A 17,986-nucleotide genomic window follows, 5' to 3' on the forward strand; every position below is an offset into this window, starting at 1 on the left:
TTTAGACAGATATATATATATATACATTTACTAAGATATATTTATCATTTACAGTTATTGATTCAAAGTATTCATATTAGATTAAAAAATTAGTACTTAAGACATACCAAAATAAGAGTTGGCAAGTCGAAGCACAATGTCCGAAGTCTTTATACACAACAGATTCGACAACTATGGATGTATATACGGTCAATTAATCCGTCTACTCATGTTGTTTTCTTTAGTTTTACGTTATAAGCATACAAACAAGGTTATGCTAGTATAACTAAACTTGCCTGCATAAAATATTACAAGAAAACAAAACTTGCGGAGAAAGTTTGATCATTGTTGTCAACTTTCGCCGTTTCTCATTCTGAAGTGCTCACGAGAAGACAGATTATGCTTAGTTTCTGAAAAATACGTTTGTGAGACGGGCTTAAGTATGAAGAGATCGACCACCTAACTGCGAGTGTGCGCAAATTGCTCGAGCTATGTGTTTGTCAAGAAAATACATAGTATCTTGGTGACTGCTAAAAGTGCTGGATGATAGAAGATGAACAGAGTGAAGCACTCACTTAACATAGTTTGTTTGTTTGTTTTCAATTCCGCGCAAAGCTGCACGAGCTGTCCCTAATTTATCAGTGCAAGACTAGAGGGAAGGTAGCTAATCATCACCACCCAACGTCAACTCTTGGGCTACTCTTTTACCAACGAATAGCGAGATTGATCTAACACTATAATGCCTCCACGGCTGAAAGGGGGAAGCATGTTTGGTGTGACAGGGATCCAAACTTGCGAAACTCAGGTTACGAGTCGAGTGCCTTAATCACCTGGTCATGCCGAGCCTGCCTTCAGAGTTAAAAACTGTATTCGCCATAGTGATAAGATTGTTTTTCCAGAATGGATTTTCTACTTAATTTATCTGTACAATTCTGAAAGTAGAATTCATATTTTCCTTGAAATGATAAAAATACATATTATACTATACTATTTTAATAGTACATTAAATTTATTTTTTTACGTTTTAAAAAAATAAACATGTAGTGTTTGCTTGTATTACCTCAAAGCTACACAATAGACTATCTGGGAACTGTCCACCTCACAGATTAAACCCCGGGTTTAGTATTGTACGTCCATAATTTTACTGCTGCCCCATCGGAAACAAGCTAAGGTTACTTGCATTTCTCCGGAAACAGTCCAATGTGATAAACAGTTTAATTTTACTAACAATACTTTATGAAATGTTTTTCTTGTTTTAAGGTGTGGTTAAAATACTGGAATTAGACTCTACCGTTTATAAATTAAGTTCATTCGTATTACTAATAACGTAAGAGATTTAATTGTTATAATATAATGGAATTTTTAAATTTTAAACATATGTATACACTACAACTCATTCAATATAATGTAAACAACTTGTATTTGTTAACTTTTTCTGGCTTGTAAGTTTGGCCATTTATTCAGTTCAGTTCATCTGAAGTTAGGTAGACTATTTTTTTATATTTCAAGTGAATATTCTATAGCAATTGGTAACTTTGATACATTAAGTGTGTTCGATCTATTGAACGACTAAAATGCAAGAATGTATTTTTTGCACATTTAATCATTTTCAAACAAAAATCGTAAAATGTATTTCTTTGATCCAAATGAATCCGAAGAAGAGGAGGATTTGGTGAGAATAATTTAATTATTACTGTAAATCTCCTAAACTTATTATGAGATCTTAGCGCAAATATACTTTTTATCTGTTTAATTGAACTGTTTTTAAACATCAGTTGATAATTGAAAGTTATTATACATTTTCAATTGTCCTTAATTTTTAAATCTCATTATTTTGTTTCCCAGTTTCTAAAGGTTTCGACTTTGTTTTGATTTTTTTTCGAAAATTTGTGTAAAGCTATACAATAACTCAACTGTGAACTGATTAACTAGAGTAGTGGTTCTCAACTTTTTTATGCCCCGCACCTGTAAAAAAATTTAATATGTTCTCGCACCCCTCACAGTAATTATTTATAATTTAAAATATTTTTTGAATATATAGGACAGTACCCTTAATATAAAAAAAAAAACTGAAAAGTTATCTCGCACCCCACAGGGGTGCCAGCACCCCTGGTTGGGAACCACTGAACTAGAGAGACGATAGCTAAACAATAAACTACCCACCACTACTGGCTCTTGAACTGTTCTTATTACCTCGATAACGCACACAAGCTCTCTCCACCACTGCAAACCATGCACCTCCTGAGCCATTGAATGTTATTTATACACCACAGACCGTCTTACAAAAAAACGCGAAATTATTTCAGTCTGTGATTGTAGCTATACAACCGAAAAGTATTATCTTACTTGGACACAGAAGTTGGGAGAAACATAAATCAATAACCAAATAACCCTACAGGTTATTTTACACAACTTTCAGCACGTGCAAAGCAATTCTAATCACGCATGTATATAAGAGAATTTGGTATCCTTTCTGTAACGAATAGACATTTTTATTATCTCATCTTAGTGTAATATATACACATATAGACAGTGTGATAAAAGTAACTTTTTACATAAAAGCATGTTAATACAAGAATACTATTAAAATATTTTAGGAAATAAACAACTGCAATTTAAACAATTGAACTTTCGAAAGACAAGGTGATGTATGGCACGTTGTTAAACATTTTCTTGGAGTTTCGTGATAAAATAGCAATGGTATTTCTAGTAACAAAACTATACCATATTTATAAAAAAATATATTATATTATTTTCTTATTCAACGATCATGTTTGTAAAGTTTTGGAACCTAGATATTTTTCTGGACATTTTAACCTAATTAATCAGTGCGCAACTTACGTCATATTCCTGGTGGAACTTTAAGAAACAAAGAAGCAGAGACTCATCTTATACTCACTACCTCTGTCACTGTAGATGCATGTTAGATTCTAAAAAGCAATTAAAAACCCTACAGAACTTCACAGACCATTACGTGGCACGCAGTTACTCATGAACTTCAAGGCATCCAGCTGTGGAACTAACTAACTTGTTGAAATGGACGTGTGGGTGAAGTGCCAATCAACAAATAATGGATTAGAATTTATTTATTTATAAAAAACTACTTTCTTTCTCAGAAAAAAGAATAAGTGATTGCAGCTTATTGGTATCTCAGTTACAGTTAGAGTGAACTTAAAACTGATATTCTGGATTTTTATCTTAAGAGAAACATACTCATTTTAAAGATGTTTCGTTATTATTGGACTATGATGGCATAAAGAGATAGAAACAGTTATATCGAGTAAACAGTGCTTGGTCTCACTCATAGGAGAATAATAAATTAATAGTAAAGTGTAAAAATTAACAACAGACCAAAAATAAATGTTCAAAATTCACATTTTTACACAAGATTGGATCTCTTTCGGTTGTTTGAATTTAATATCAAATTATTGTTTTTCTATGGTTCTTGTACGAATATTTATAACTACGGTACTTTTATACATTGGAAATCATGGTTATCTTATTGGTTTTATAAAGGTACATTAAATTAGTCTGTAGCTTACTAACAAATTTCTGATAACTTATTTTTATGATTCTTCAAAACATTTTTGTTCGATTTGTCGCATAACGGACTATTTACGATATGTCCACCACCATAAAGATCGAGTCCCGCATTTTAGTATCATATGCTCTCATGTTTACCCTTTGGAGATGTTTTATAAAGAGTGAGTACTTAAATAATCCGTACAACCAACATAGGTTTTCTCCATTATATGAGAATAAATTCTCGTATTTCAACATTACTTGTATTTGAATCGAACCTTCAATTAATAGTAGTGTAATTCAGTTAGGTAATTTATGGAATAAACATAAAATCTATTCTTATTTATAGTTTTCGTAATATATATTTACATACTTTTGACATTACATGTGATTAGAAATTATTAGTAATATTTGCTGTAATATTGTTTTCCATTTGTTGAATGCCTCGCCAGAAACACAAGAGGTATCGCTAACTGAAAAGTGACTAAAACGGCTGAAAGAATGATTTTGTTCAGAAATAATATTCGAACCTGAGATCCATAGATTGAGAATGGAGAGTTCTAATCACCAAGTCACTGCAGAACTATAATTGATATTAAGGTATCAGAATTAGACCAATTATATTTTTAAAAATACGCTTTTAATTCAATGCTTTAGGGTGTTTTCAAGAAGAAGAGTGTATAATACTATTGACCCGGCATGGCCAAGCGTGTTAAGGCGTGCGATTCGTATTCTGAGGGTCGGGGGTTCGCATCCCAGTCGCGCCAAACATGCTCACCCTTTCAGCCGTGGGGGCGTTATAATGTGACGATCAATCCCATTATTTGTTGGTAAAAGAGTAGCCCAAGAGTTGGCGGTGGGTAGTGATGACTAGCTGCCTTCCCAGTCTTACACTGCTAAATTAGGGACGGCTAGCACAGATAGCCCTCGAGTAGCTTTGTGCGAAAAAAAACAAACAAATAAAATAATACTATTTTAGCAACTCTATGTCCGCCACATCCATTTCCGCTGGTACAGCGGTAAGTCTATGGATTTACAACGCTAAAATGAGCGGTTCAATTCCTCTTGGTGGACTCAGCAGATAGCCCGATGTAGCTTTGCTATAAGAAAACACATGCTCATCACGTTCAGTTGCAAAATTTACATTAATAAGCCCGGCATGGCCAGGTGGGTTGAGGCGTTCGATTAGTAATCTGAGTGTTGCTGGTTCGAATCCCCGTCGTACCAAACATGCTTGTTTTTTCCGCCACGGGGGCGTTAAAATGTGACAATCAATCCAAGTATTCGTTGGTAAAAGAGTAGCCCAAGAGTTGGTGGTGATGACTAGCTGCCTTCCCTCTAGTCTTACACTGCTAAATTAGGGACGGCTAGCGCAGATAGCCCTCGAGTAGCTTTGCGCGAAATTCAAAACAAACAAACAAACTCAGCCTGTTAGACCATAAATACAATTAGCGGGTTTAATAAAAAAACAAATATTTTTTTTGTGCACACAGAGTTTGGAGCTGGCTCCAATGAGTTGTAAATGAAACGTTATTAAAAATATGCAACGTTTCGGCAGGGTTGTTCTATCATCATCTACGATCAGCTGGCTAGGGTGTTCAACTCACGCTCTAATAGTCGCGGGCTCAAAATCCCATCACTTAATATACAAAGTTTTAGCCGTAGGGGCGTTGTAATTTTATGATCAATTTTTTAGCAAAAGATTAACCGAAAAATTGGCGGTTGGTGGTATTTACCAGCTGACTTCCCTCTAGTCTATCGCTGTTAAATTAAGAAAGGCAAGCACAGATAGACCTCGTGTAGTTTGGGGCGAAATTCAAAATAAATCAAACGAATTATTTAATAAAGATCACATAAACATAACACACTAAAACTTCTAATAAGTTAAAATCACGTTCAGCCATCTTAACGTATAAATATAGTTAAAATCACTGTAAAACCTTCGTAATCTTCACGATATTAACTAACTTTTGAATAAACCCTTTGTGATATATGAGGTCTGTTATTTCTTATTTTTACTACGAAGACAGAATATCCTTCTCTTCTGTACGTGGGCTCATCTGATTTACATTATGCATAAACCGTCAATTGCATTAGGTTATTTTTTTCGTGATGACGAGAAACCCACTTGAAGTAAAAATATATCTAAAGACCGCTGGTACGGCTATTAAAACTTAACTTTGTTAACTAACCTAACTTGTTAACTTTGTTAACCTGAAGATAACCTAAGAAGATCAAAACGTTGTTCTCTGTTTTAATAAATGTTTTAACACCAATAGTCTTGGGATACAGGTTATCGTTTTTATTTTACTTTTCAACACTGAGTTCTAAAACTTAACAGTCGTTTTCAAGTAAGTTAAGATTTACTTAAAAATTAATGAACTTTGTTTTTCTTTAAACCAGGAAATTTTGTACTTTGAGACAGACTTATATATTTCTTCACGAAATTAAGGTTTCATGGAACATTTGAAAAAACGAATATCATAACCGTATTATATAAACGAGCCCATAATTTTTCAAATCTATAAAATCACAAAATTATAAAATAATTAACTAAGTGAACTTTTTCCATTGTTGTTTTATCTAAAAAACTAAAAAGTGTTACAAATGTTCGCTAAATTTATTTATTTATTAAAAGAAACACCAGTCAAAGTTGCATTAGGCCAGACAGATGTATTTATTGATTAATTCTGTCTCTGAGGACGACATGCTAGGATCAGTGCTTGTTAATAGTCCGATAAAAAAAAGTTCAGACTAAATTATAGAAAGATTCGAACACAGTTTCAGTTTGACGTGTAAGAAATAACAAATTATTTCTGATAAAAAAAATTCTAACCAGTAGAGATTTATTTCTTTACTCAGCTTATCTGGGGTTTGATTCTAGAAACGCCACTAATCATTATAACTAAATCATACCAATAAAAATTAAATATACAAATCCATATTAATGTGGATTAGAACGATCCAAGTGAATATAATAAAATTTTATAAGATTAGTTTTATGTTGTTACTGATAATTTGTATTAAGTATGAGAATATTGATTGTATTTTGTAACACAATAATGTTTAATATACCTCTCAACGTTTACAAAACCATTTTTGAAAAGCTCTCATTGACAACTTATATTTCAAAAGATGTATTGTCATAACTGGAGTGTCATATAGCTACACAGAAACTGATGTTGTTGTAAAGTGCTCTTAAGAAAAGACTAAGTAACTAAACTGTTAGCATTAAAAGCAATAATATCTTCAACCCAACGATAAAACATTATTCAATTTGGATACGAATTATTTTGGCACAACACTACATAAAACACGTATTAATTACTTTTTTAAATAATTTGAAAAACGGTGAATGAAACCGATTGTGGTTTTAAGAAACTTTGAAGAAGTACTTTGGGTTCATTTTACTTGTGCTCTTATTATAAGTTATACAAGTAAGTTATTTTTATTGTAAACATTTTTACATAGCATGAGTTAAGAGCAATTCTGTCAAGGTTAGTGTGGAACTAAACCTCATGATTATTTCTTATTCATGTTAATTAACTCTAGAAATTAGTTCAACTTGATAAGATATTCATCCCTAATTTAGCAGTGTAAGACTAGAGGGAAGGCAGCTAGTCATCACCACCCACCGCCAACTCTTGGGCACATTATAACGCCCCACGGCTGGGAACACTAGAATCAGATTATAAATTATTCATTAACAAACACAGAATCTTATAAATTGTTTCTGTATTTAGCTAAATTATAGGATGAAACCTTGTGAGAAAGAATAACGTGTTAAAAATAGTTTGCAAAAATACAAATATTTTAACTATTTCTTGAATGTTTAGTTTACTTCATTTGCAATTAGACGATCAAATATTCAAATAACAGAATGTTAAAGTTTTATAATCGCTGATACAAAAAATAAATAACCATAATTTTAAATACATATAAACATCACAACTGTAATAAAATTTCATTAATGTTGCTAAAAATGTTTTTCTTCCTATGAGATTTCTGCACATTGATTAGTTTATTTTGTTTTTGAATTTCGCGCAAAGCTACACGAGGGCTATCTGCGCTAGCCGTCCGTAATTTAGCAGTGTAAGACTAGAGGAAAGACAACTAGTCATCACCATCCACCGCCAACTCTTGGGCTACTCTTTTATCAACGAATAATGGGATAGACAAACACCTTATACGCCCCCATGGCTGAAAGGGCTAGGATGTTTGGTGCTTGTGGGATTCGAACCCGCGACCCTCATATGCCGAGTCAAACGCCTTAATCCACCTGGCCCTGCCTGGCCGTAGTTTATTTTAGATAAAGCATGCATCCGAGTCATTATTTTTTGCTGTGTGATAATGATTTTACTTTTAACCATCTCATGTTAAAGACATCGTAAGTCTCATAAACGCATTTGTTTTGTTTTTTTGAAGATAACGCATTTCGGAAAATAGGTAGCTATTGTGATTATAAAACTTTATGAGTACAATTATTCGTCATGAAAGAAAAATAGTTTGTAAAAACCATGCCATTGAAAAAGAATAAATCTCCGTTTGATGTCCACCTGATGTTAGTAGTTACTATATAAAGTTAAACTTAAAAGTAATCTATCTAACTTGCCTAGATCTTTCATTCGTGTGATAGTTTGAAATGGGTCAGCAAAAGCTATTTATTATTGTATCTAATTGAAAGTGGCAATCTTTAGTGTATCCTTTTGAAAAAGAGGGTTTGTGTTTGTAGGGAACTATCAGCAAATTAACTTGTAAGATCGCTAAAAACACACAAAGAACGAAAATGCATATTCATACTGTCAACAAAGTCACAAAGAACTATAGTCTATACTTATATTACCAAAAACTCGAGAAAAAAATCAACAACAGTGATCTATTGCTGTATCACAAAGTAACCCACAAACAAACAGTAATCTACACCTGTGCTGCAAAGGAATTAACACGTAAACGGTGATCTATACTTGTAATAAATAAGGACCTACAAAACACAGAAATCTATACCTGTATTACCAAATAAACAAAAAAAACCTGTAATCTATATCTGTATTACAAAGAAACCTACAACAAATAGTAATTTATACCTGTATTACGAAATAACCTACAAAAACAGTACTCCATATCTGCATTACCAAGAAAACCACAAAAATACAGTAATTTATACCTGTACTACAAAATTACCAACAAAAGAGCAGTAATCTATACCTGTATTACACGAAAAAACCCTAAAAAACTAATAGATAGTTTAGCCTTCAACAGTTCTACAAATAACCATAGTCTATACCTGTACTGTACCATAGTAAATAGCGATAACCTGTATGTTCCCGTATCTCCCCAAAACAAGAATTATCTGTAATAGGTAGGCAAATAACAATTTATAAGGTTAAGGAGAAGGTTACTGATGGCGAAATATACTACATGTTTCAGCAGAACTTTGGACTTGATCACTAACTAACTAACCTGGTAGTTATTTAGATGAAAAACCGTTTAGATCAAAATTATGTGATTCAAACCCTTTGGTATCCGGGATGTTTGAGGATTATAAGATCTTCCTTTACTCCGCACCAGGAAATTTGATTTAGATATAATGGTGAGGTGGTTTATTTATGTATAATAGTGAGGTGGTTTATTTAGATACAATAGAGAGGTGGTTTATTTATGTATAATAGTGAGGTGGTTTATTTATGTATAATACTGAGGTGGTTTATTTATGTATAATAGTGAGGTGGTTTATTTAGATACAATAGTGAGGTGGTTTATTTAGGTATAATAGTGAGGTGGTTTATTTAGATACAATAGTGAGGTGGTTTATTTATGTATAATAGTGAGGTGGTTTATTTAGATACAATAGTGAGGTGGTTTATTTAGATGTATAATAGTGAGGTGGTTTATTTATGTATAATAGTGAGGTGGTTTATTTAGATACAATAGTGAGGTGGTTTATTTATGTATAATAGCGAGGTGGTTTATTTAGATATAATAGTGGGGTGGTTTATTTATGTATAATAATGAGGTGGTTTATTTAGATACAATAGTGAGGTGGTTTATTTAGGTATAATAGCGAGGTAGTTTATTTAGATACAATAGTGGGGTGGTTCACTTTACGGGTCTTTATTGGTGTGCAAATAATCCAACGTTATAATACTATTTGGTGGTGGTGAGAATGGGAGAACCCTGGGAAAACCCACTTTCACTGAACGGGGCCTTATTAGTATTAGTAGGTATAGTTGTCGTTGGGTACAAATTATAAGGCAAAATATATTTTCTTCAGGTGTCTGTGAGGGAATTCTAACCAATCCAAGATTTATATATCGTTGCAAAGACGAAATGGATTAAATATGATGGAAATGGCAAGTGACAAGATACAGGTAAAGTTCAAATGATCAAATACATGAACGATGACAAGACCTCGACAAATATGGTTTGTGCTGCTAAAGTCATTATCACGGTTTAGTGAAAGACCGTTTGCTTTGATGATTTCTGTGGTTTTTAAACAGTTTCTTTCTGTTCTCTTAGTCTTGAGTTGGCATATGAAAAAATTTTGTCCCAAAGTATTTTGTCACCTGTTTTATTCTTATGACATTTTAAGATAGATAAGTAGAAATCACTTCCACGCAAGTGGCGTGGTATTGGTGTTCGTTGCATCTTGTTTCTAAGGGACGTTACGTTTGTCCTACATGTTTCTTTCCACATCCACATGGGATACCGTATATGCCCTGGTTTTGTTTAATAGGGATTCTTTTCTTTCGGATTAGGTAGTAAAATAAGTTGTTAATTTTTAATACAATTTTTTTATCAATGATCAAATTTGTAAAACGGCTACTAATTACATTATCAGTTTCTGTCACAAACGGAAATGGAACAAAGTTGTTGTGTTTTTTACTGTTGACAGTTTAAAGGTTAGAGCTCAGATAATATTTTTTACAGTTTTAAATTTTACTACAAGCCCTATCTATGATGTTGTGTTTGAAACCACTAGATAGTGCTATGTTCTTTAAGTAATTTAATCCAATTGGTAAGTCTTCTTGACAGTTCAAAGTTGTACAGCAAGATTTACGTAGTCGAAGTAGGAAGACATTTTCTGTGATAGATGGTGATTAGATTTTATGTGTGGCGGCATGGTAACCAAATATGGTTTCCTATATACATAATGGTGGTAACTTGTTATTGCCTTTTTTATATAATCACAAGAGAAGACAACTGCTAGACTCTATTTCATGTGACATATCCTGTATGCTGAGGATATCATCTATGTATCTTAACCATATTTCTGGTTTCTTGGTAGAGATCACTATGTAGAGGGGAGATGAGGAATTCTATGAGTAATCCAGTAAAAGTAGCCTTCATGTGGAAAATAAGTGTTATTTAAGCAGTTTTCTGTGAGATTCATAAGGTAATTTTTTACCAGATTATCTTCTTTTTTTCTTATAGAGAGTGTAAGGCTTATTCAACAATTATCGAGATAAATAAAGGATCTATGCTGAAAGAAACTAGTATATATTTTTTGTTTAGTTGGAAGTTTCTATTCTACTGACATAATTCAGAGAGTTTTGAGAGAACAAGTGTTGGTTTCAGGTAGAGAGTTTAATCTCTTAACTAAGAACTTACCAAACCTTGCTGGAACACAGTACATATTTCGGCATCGATAAAACTTTTCCTTACCTTATAAATCGTTGTTTGCCTACCTATTATTGTATCAATATAACGTGCTTCCTTACTTACATAAACAAAAAATTCTATACCTGTACTACCATAGAAATCCACTGAAAAGATAATATGTACCTGTATTACTAACGAATTTCACAAACACGTAATCCATGTTTACATTAACAACGGTACGTACAAACACGACAATCTCTACCTTATTGTTAAATAAGACACAAGAGTCGTACGAATAAATTAAACTCTACACTAATTGCATATGCATAACATGTAACAAGAAACTACTACAACCTCTGTGTTTAGTTTTCTAACCATATCTATAATTTTTTTACCAAAATATTTCAGAAAAGAAAAATAACCAATTTATCCCAAATTAAATGATATTGTCAGCTTCACTGTTGATAATGGGATTTCGTTAGTTTTAAGCAAACTTTATGCGTAATACTTAGAAAAAAGGGCATAATTTAAAGTTTTCGAATATGACGATTTGGCTTATTTTCTTTTCCATTGTTTCAAGTCATATGAATTAATGATAATACTTCTTACTACACAACCTCCCCATCGTGAATCAGTAGTAAGTTTACGGACTTACAAAGCTAAAATCTGGAGTTTGATTCCATGCTGTGGACATAATGCAGCGAGATAGTTTCTAATTTCGCACAAAAAGAACCCACATACACAGAAACAATTAGAAAATTCAATATATTTAAACACATTAATACCTGTTCATAATGAATAACTTTATCTTAAAAAGACTTATCTTTTTTAAAGTCTCAATAATAAAATATTTTCATTTATTTTAAATAATATTGAACGATTTTACATGTTGTATCAGGGATACAAAGCTAAACAAGGGATTACCTGTGCCGTGCCTGCCACAAATTGCAAGTCTTCGGACTAGCCACTGAGTCATTTGTGAGTTATTTATGCTCAAGGGGACTCAGTTCCTAAGATTCAATGAAACACAAGTGAAGTGAATTATGTTAAATGTTTTAGAGACACAAATTCTGAATCCTATTAAATGACCAAACATAATTTGTGTAAAGTGGTATGTTAATTTATGGATTTTTGGTGGACATCTAACACGTTAATCCACTAATTCTTTCTGTGACTCATAAGATTATTTCACAAGATTGTTTAGATAGAGTATTCATGATGAAATGTATTTGAATGGACGACAACTGTTTGTTGCAGAAACACAAGTGTTGAAGACGACGTTTCGAATCTCTTTCACCTTTTTTCTTCAGGCTCTGAAACAAAATATTTGACATTTAAACTTTACTTTACTTAAAGATAACCAAAATCGAAAATATTAACATTCACAAGCTAGTTCATCATCTTTATGTTTGAAAAAGGAAGCATTTAAGAAATTTATTTTGCTCAATTTCACAATGCTAAAATCCTTCGACATTTCTACAGTTTCTATGGTGCAGTGTCATAGAGCATAACGGCATAATATTACATAATAAAATAAGCAGTGTTATCATTAATTAAAGATACATTGAGGATATCAATCTGGGATACAAAATTAAGCAAAAACAGTGACATCGGTGCCTACTAGCTTTGCTTTTTCCATGTGTTCGTATTCGGTAGAATTCAATATATCTCGGGTGCAGAAGTATTAGTGATTACTAACACTGGATCCTGTGGTACCGATATTTAATGCTAGAATACTGTACCTTTAATTGCAGATTCGCAGTGTCTCTACGAAACACACATAAGTGTGAAGCTCATTTGTTTGTTCATTAGTTTGAAATTGAACCAAAAGCTACACAATGCTCTGCCACCATTGGTATCGAAATCCAGTTTCTAGCGTTGTACATTTTGTATAATACCACTGTGTTATTGGGGGAGGGGCATAAAGTGCGTTATAATAATGTAAAGAATTTCTAATAGATGCAAAAATTCACATATAATTGCCAGTGAATAGCTTTATGGAAACAATCATTCATAAAATGTTCGAAAATGGGCAGGTGTATAGACTGTGAACCCAAGAGTTACTTAGTAAGATATGACTGCCCCTCTTATAGCCCATTGTACGAAGCAAGTTTCTGCAGCAACGGAAAATGGATTTACATCCGTACACGCTAATCACTAGACCATGTCTGACCCCAAAAGTTATTAAAACAGCATTAATTAAGTACAAATCAAATATAAATAGACATTTTCCATACATCTCTACCTTTGATTATACGTACACGTAAAAATATGTTTATGCTTATTTGAGAATAACATAAAATGATATAAACTGATAATAACATAAATGTTTCGTATTGTGATATTTTTACGTCTTGTTACACGTAAATTGACCAAGAGTCCAGTTTCATTGAACACTTTTGAAAAGATACATTAGCCTACTCTTCTTGGTGGAATCCTTCACTAGCAGATATTTTGTTGTGGCTCATCCTCATCTGAAATAACCTAGTTACAAAAAATGACTGCAAGTGGTTGCCAAGACAACAACTTAACATCAAAAACAGCTATTAATAACGTTGTTCTAATAGCACCATCTTAATAACAACAGAACAGCATGTATATATCTTAAATTAAATTACTAAAGTCAAGAGAAAGAAGGAAAATAAAAAGAAACGCTTGTTGATTTGACATAGGCTTTTGCTAATAGGCCCAGTTCTATAAATAAGCATTTCAACACAAACTTCGACATGAATATAAGCTTAACTCCAAGTAGAATGTTTTAACACACATTGTGATGCTAACACTACCCATTTAACTTACTTATCTTAGATCAATAAACAAACATATGTGTTCTGATTTACCTTGGACGAATTTCTGATCTATTATGTCACGCACATTATATACTACGATTTCAAATAGCCGGAAATTTTAATTTAAATTTAGAAGTTAACTAAATGTCAGTATGTACCAAATTTATGATATTTGTCAACAAGATTGATTCACAATTTTATAATTTTATAATATAATTTATAATAATGGTTATTACAGATAATCATTTAATATACAAAAGTTTTACATATTTACAAACAATAATCAGAACATATTAATTTTCGATTTTAGAAAAGTATGTTTTTCTCCATTTTTTTAAGACATAAGGTGAAAACACATTTTTCTTCCGTACCTGTCACTAAAATCTCATCATTTCGCAGTTATCAGTTATTGACATATTTCAAAAACATTGAAATGAATTTTCAAATCGTAAGATGTCGCTAAAGCGTTTCTAGATTTTTGATAATAAAGAAATTTTTAAATTTAAGCTTTTCTTTTCCATTCCGATTATAATGCCTTCGATTTTCATGGAATATATCTGATGTATTCGTGTTTTGTATTTATGACAAAATTATTTAGTCTATCTGCCACTGCTACGAATTTTGATCTACTAAATAGATGGAGGGCAGCCAGTTACCAATGTTCTACCGACATTCATCGACGTTAAGGGAATGACCGTCAATCTGCGTGGAATATTTTTGTAGTTTCGCACAGATAGAATATGTGTGATCACTTTATACGAATATACATTGTTATTATCACATTTCTCGGTATGTAACTGCAGATTATTAAAAATGATGATCTAATTATACATTACACTTTAATTTCTTTAGAAGTCAACCTCTTAAATTAAAACAGCCACGTATTGATATTAACATGATCGATTCCTCTTTTTCTTATAATGTTTTTGTTGTTATGGTGTTGTGTTTTTCTGCGTCACTGACTGTTGTTTTGTTGTTGTTGTTTTGAATTAAGCACAAAGCTACACGATGGACTATCTTTGCTCTGCCCACCACGGATATCGAAACCCGGTTTTTAGCGTTGTAAGTCCGCAGACATACCGCTGAGCTACTGGGGGTGTCACTGACTGTGTGACATGAATATGAATTAATCAACTTGTGGCCGTGGGCCACTATATGCCGTATATGATCCGACAACGTGAGGCAAATATTTTGTAATAGATGAATAATAAAGCCAACAATGTTTATTTTAGTTGCTCTGACTTTGAGTCTTAATAGTCTAATAATAAATTCCTCCAGCGTTAAATACCAACGAATTGGCATTAAGTTATGATGCATTTTTACCTTTACATCTATTCTAAACACTATGCGACCTGCTACAAGCAAAACATTAGAAAACCCTAATTAAATGCCAGTTCAATGTAAAGTATTACTGTTTAAAATTATGTGATGGAACTTTTATAAACAGTCTTATGTGGAATTTATTGAAAGAACAGAAGATTCTCCCGGGATTATCTTGTTTTCCTTGGAATTCATGTTATGAACATACAAATCCTCTCAAACATAAAAAAAAAAATGTGTACGCAACTCTCAGTATAATGAGGGTTATATTTCTCAGTAATCTCATTTACTAATTATGTCAATATATTCCAAGGGGATTTTTATGAAAATCCCTGGGGATTATGTAACATCGTTCGTTGTATTTTACTATTCGATTTCTTCAGAGAAGATCTAATGAATTAGCTCTCTTTATCATGTTCATTTCCATATCTAATGAAGCAAACATAACATCACTTAAAAAACCGAAAATATCACTGAAAGTGCAAAGTTAAACTGCACGTCTTAAAGAACTTTTGGGCTTTGCATGGCCTATGGTTAGCATGTCAAACAATCCAAGTCGAGATACCACTTAAAACACTCTGCACTTTCAGCGGTATGGGCGTTAGAAATGTGACAGTCAATTCAGTTGCAAAGCTCAAGGAAAAAATATACAACGAGTGCTACTCATAAGCTACCATCCATCTTGTCACGATTCCTCCATGTATCTGACGTGGTCGTTTAGCTAGTAGTTGAAGATTCTATTTTAAGTACACTTCACTTAAACATTAAAATAAAATATTCCATGTTAATTTCAAAGTAACAGATAAAACACATTGATGAAATGATACTGAAATGATATATAACTATAAGGTTTTTACGTTTACCATAATATTAAATTGCTCTAAATAAATTAAAAAAAACATACAAATTCTCTCGAAAATAAAATAAGGCCCAAAAAAAACCCTACTTGTATAAAAAAAAGTTTGTGCTAACATTGATCTTTCTTTCGATCTAACTTCCAGTTTTTAGTAAACTCAAAACGACCTTCGAGATGGTTGATAATTAGCCTCAAATATAAATGTGTTAAAGATTTCTTTTCCCCAGAAGAGAATATGTGATGTAGAGGCCAAATGCATCTCGTGATTACCCTTTACTGTGCAATGACGTTTCAAGGCTCATCAGCATAGCTTGGGTCAGCAAGGCAAATAAATATCATTGAGCCTTTTAAATTGTGAAATTTAAATAATATTTATGGAGTTGTGAGCCCATTTTGCTTTACCATACTTAGGTTATTATACAGTGAAGTAAAACGATTTGAAAACCCCATGGATAACCCTTAAATATGTTTTCTATTTGGTCTATTTTTAGTAAATATTTTAATTTATTTATTTGTTCATGTGATTCATACTTTAGTTTCATATTTGCAGTTTTGGTGCCTTAAAATACTCGTTTTTCTTTCTTTCATTAGAAAATTATTACATATACTTGGCTTTATTTTAGCGCACAAGTTTTCAGCCTTCAATGGTTTAGCATAAGCAATGGTGAAATACTATTTTAATAACTACGTGGATGGTCCTTCCCTTTGATACACACTAAATATATTTTATGACTACCTATTTCTAAAGAACTGGAAGCTGAGATCAGGTGGGATTTGAGTTTGTGAAATATCTAACGTTTAGGTTTCTGAAAATCTAATTTTTTCACTTCATTGTTCACTGTGAAAGGAACTAAACAAGACCCACAAGTTATGTTACCCCTAGAATTTTGATACCTAAGCATTTGTATAAAATTTATCTAATGCAAGCAAAATACTTCCCAGAACTTCTCGCTTTTGGATAATAATATTTCAAAAATTATTTATTTACCAGAAGGAAGAAGAAGTAAGATTATGAAATATTAAACTAAATATCTCTCTGAAATTAGACTGCAGGGTTTTTACTTCTCTACGTGTAACATGAAAAAGAAGAAAGATTCCCGTATGTATCTTACATAGAAAACGATTGCTATTACCCAGTGTCTTTTATTGTGTTTTTACAATTAAAACAGTTAGTATTTGTTAATCAAAATAGCGACTGACATGACTTTGCATAACAGAGGTAATTTTTCGTACTCTATGATAAGTATAGTTTAAATTCGTGGTTTGAAAAAAAACATTGGATATTCCTCTAAACATAACTTTACAGGAATATCCAATGTTTTTTTAAGTGAAGTGAGTTGATGAGTATATCAAGAAAGAATCATCCCAGTTGTATCAACAACTTACAATATTTATCTTTATGTGTACAAATAAATAAAGTATGTACATTTTACAGAATTATTCTTCATACTTACTTACCACTTCCCATTTTTTAAAGATTCTATTTGGACAAACTATCAGCATGTGTGGAGTTGTTTCGATTACTCCTAGGTACACGAGAAGATTCAATGATAAGTAGAAGGAACTATTTTAGCACAAAGCTACAGAATGAGCTATCTGTGCTCTGTCCACCACTGGTGTCGAAACCCGGTTTCTAGCGGTGTGAGTCCGCAGACATGCCGCTGTGCCACTAGGGAGCGAAAGGAACGAAAACAAACCAATAGTTAAACAAACACTGTTTGTTGGAGATTTGCCAAAAGTGGTCACACGAAGTAAAGCAACTCAGATTAATACTAAATCATCTTTCGTGCCTTTATTACAGTTTGTGTTCAAAAACCGTAGCTCTTCTAGAATCAAACCATGTTTTATTTTGAAAAAAATATATAGTATCAGGCGTGATATTTAGAAGAAAAATGTGTGGATATAAAGCATTTACTATCCT

The 17,986-nt window shown here is 32.4% G+C and overlaps 1 protein-coding gene across 3 annotated transcripts in view; it reads right to left on the reverse strand.

Annotated features, from left to right (window-relative positions):
- LOC143224087 (glycine receptor subunit alpha-2-like) overlaps window positions 1-17,721 on the reverse strand; it is a 57,735-nt gene extending 40,014 nt beyond the window's left edge. For 2 of the 3 annotated variants that reach the window (XM_076452547.1, XM_076452548.1), the window contains exon 1: window positions 108-370. The gene's annotated coding sequence lies outside the window, so the exon portion shown is untranslated. Of the gene's footprint in view, window positions 1-107; window positions 371-17,523 lie in introns of those variants that run through there. The other variant, XM_076452549.1, reaches the window with a different exon arrangement.
- Between the last annotated feature and the right edge of the window lie 265 nt (window positions 17,722-17,986).

The sequence above is a fragment of the Tachypleus tridentatus genome, chromosome 8 (assembly GCF_004210375.1).
Source record: "Tachypleus tridentatus isolate NWPU-2018 chromosome 8, ASM421037v1, whole genome shotgun sequence".
NCBI classification, from domain to species: Eukaryota; Metazoa; Arthropoda; class Merostomata; order Xiphosura; family Limulidae; genus Tachypleus; species Tachypleus tridentatus.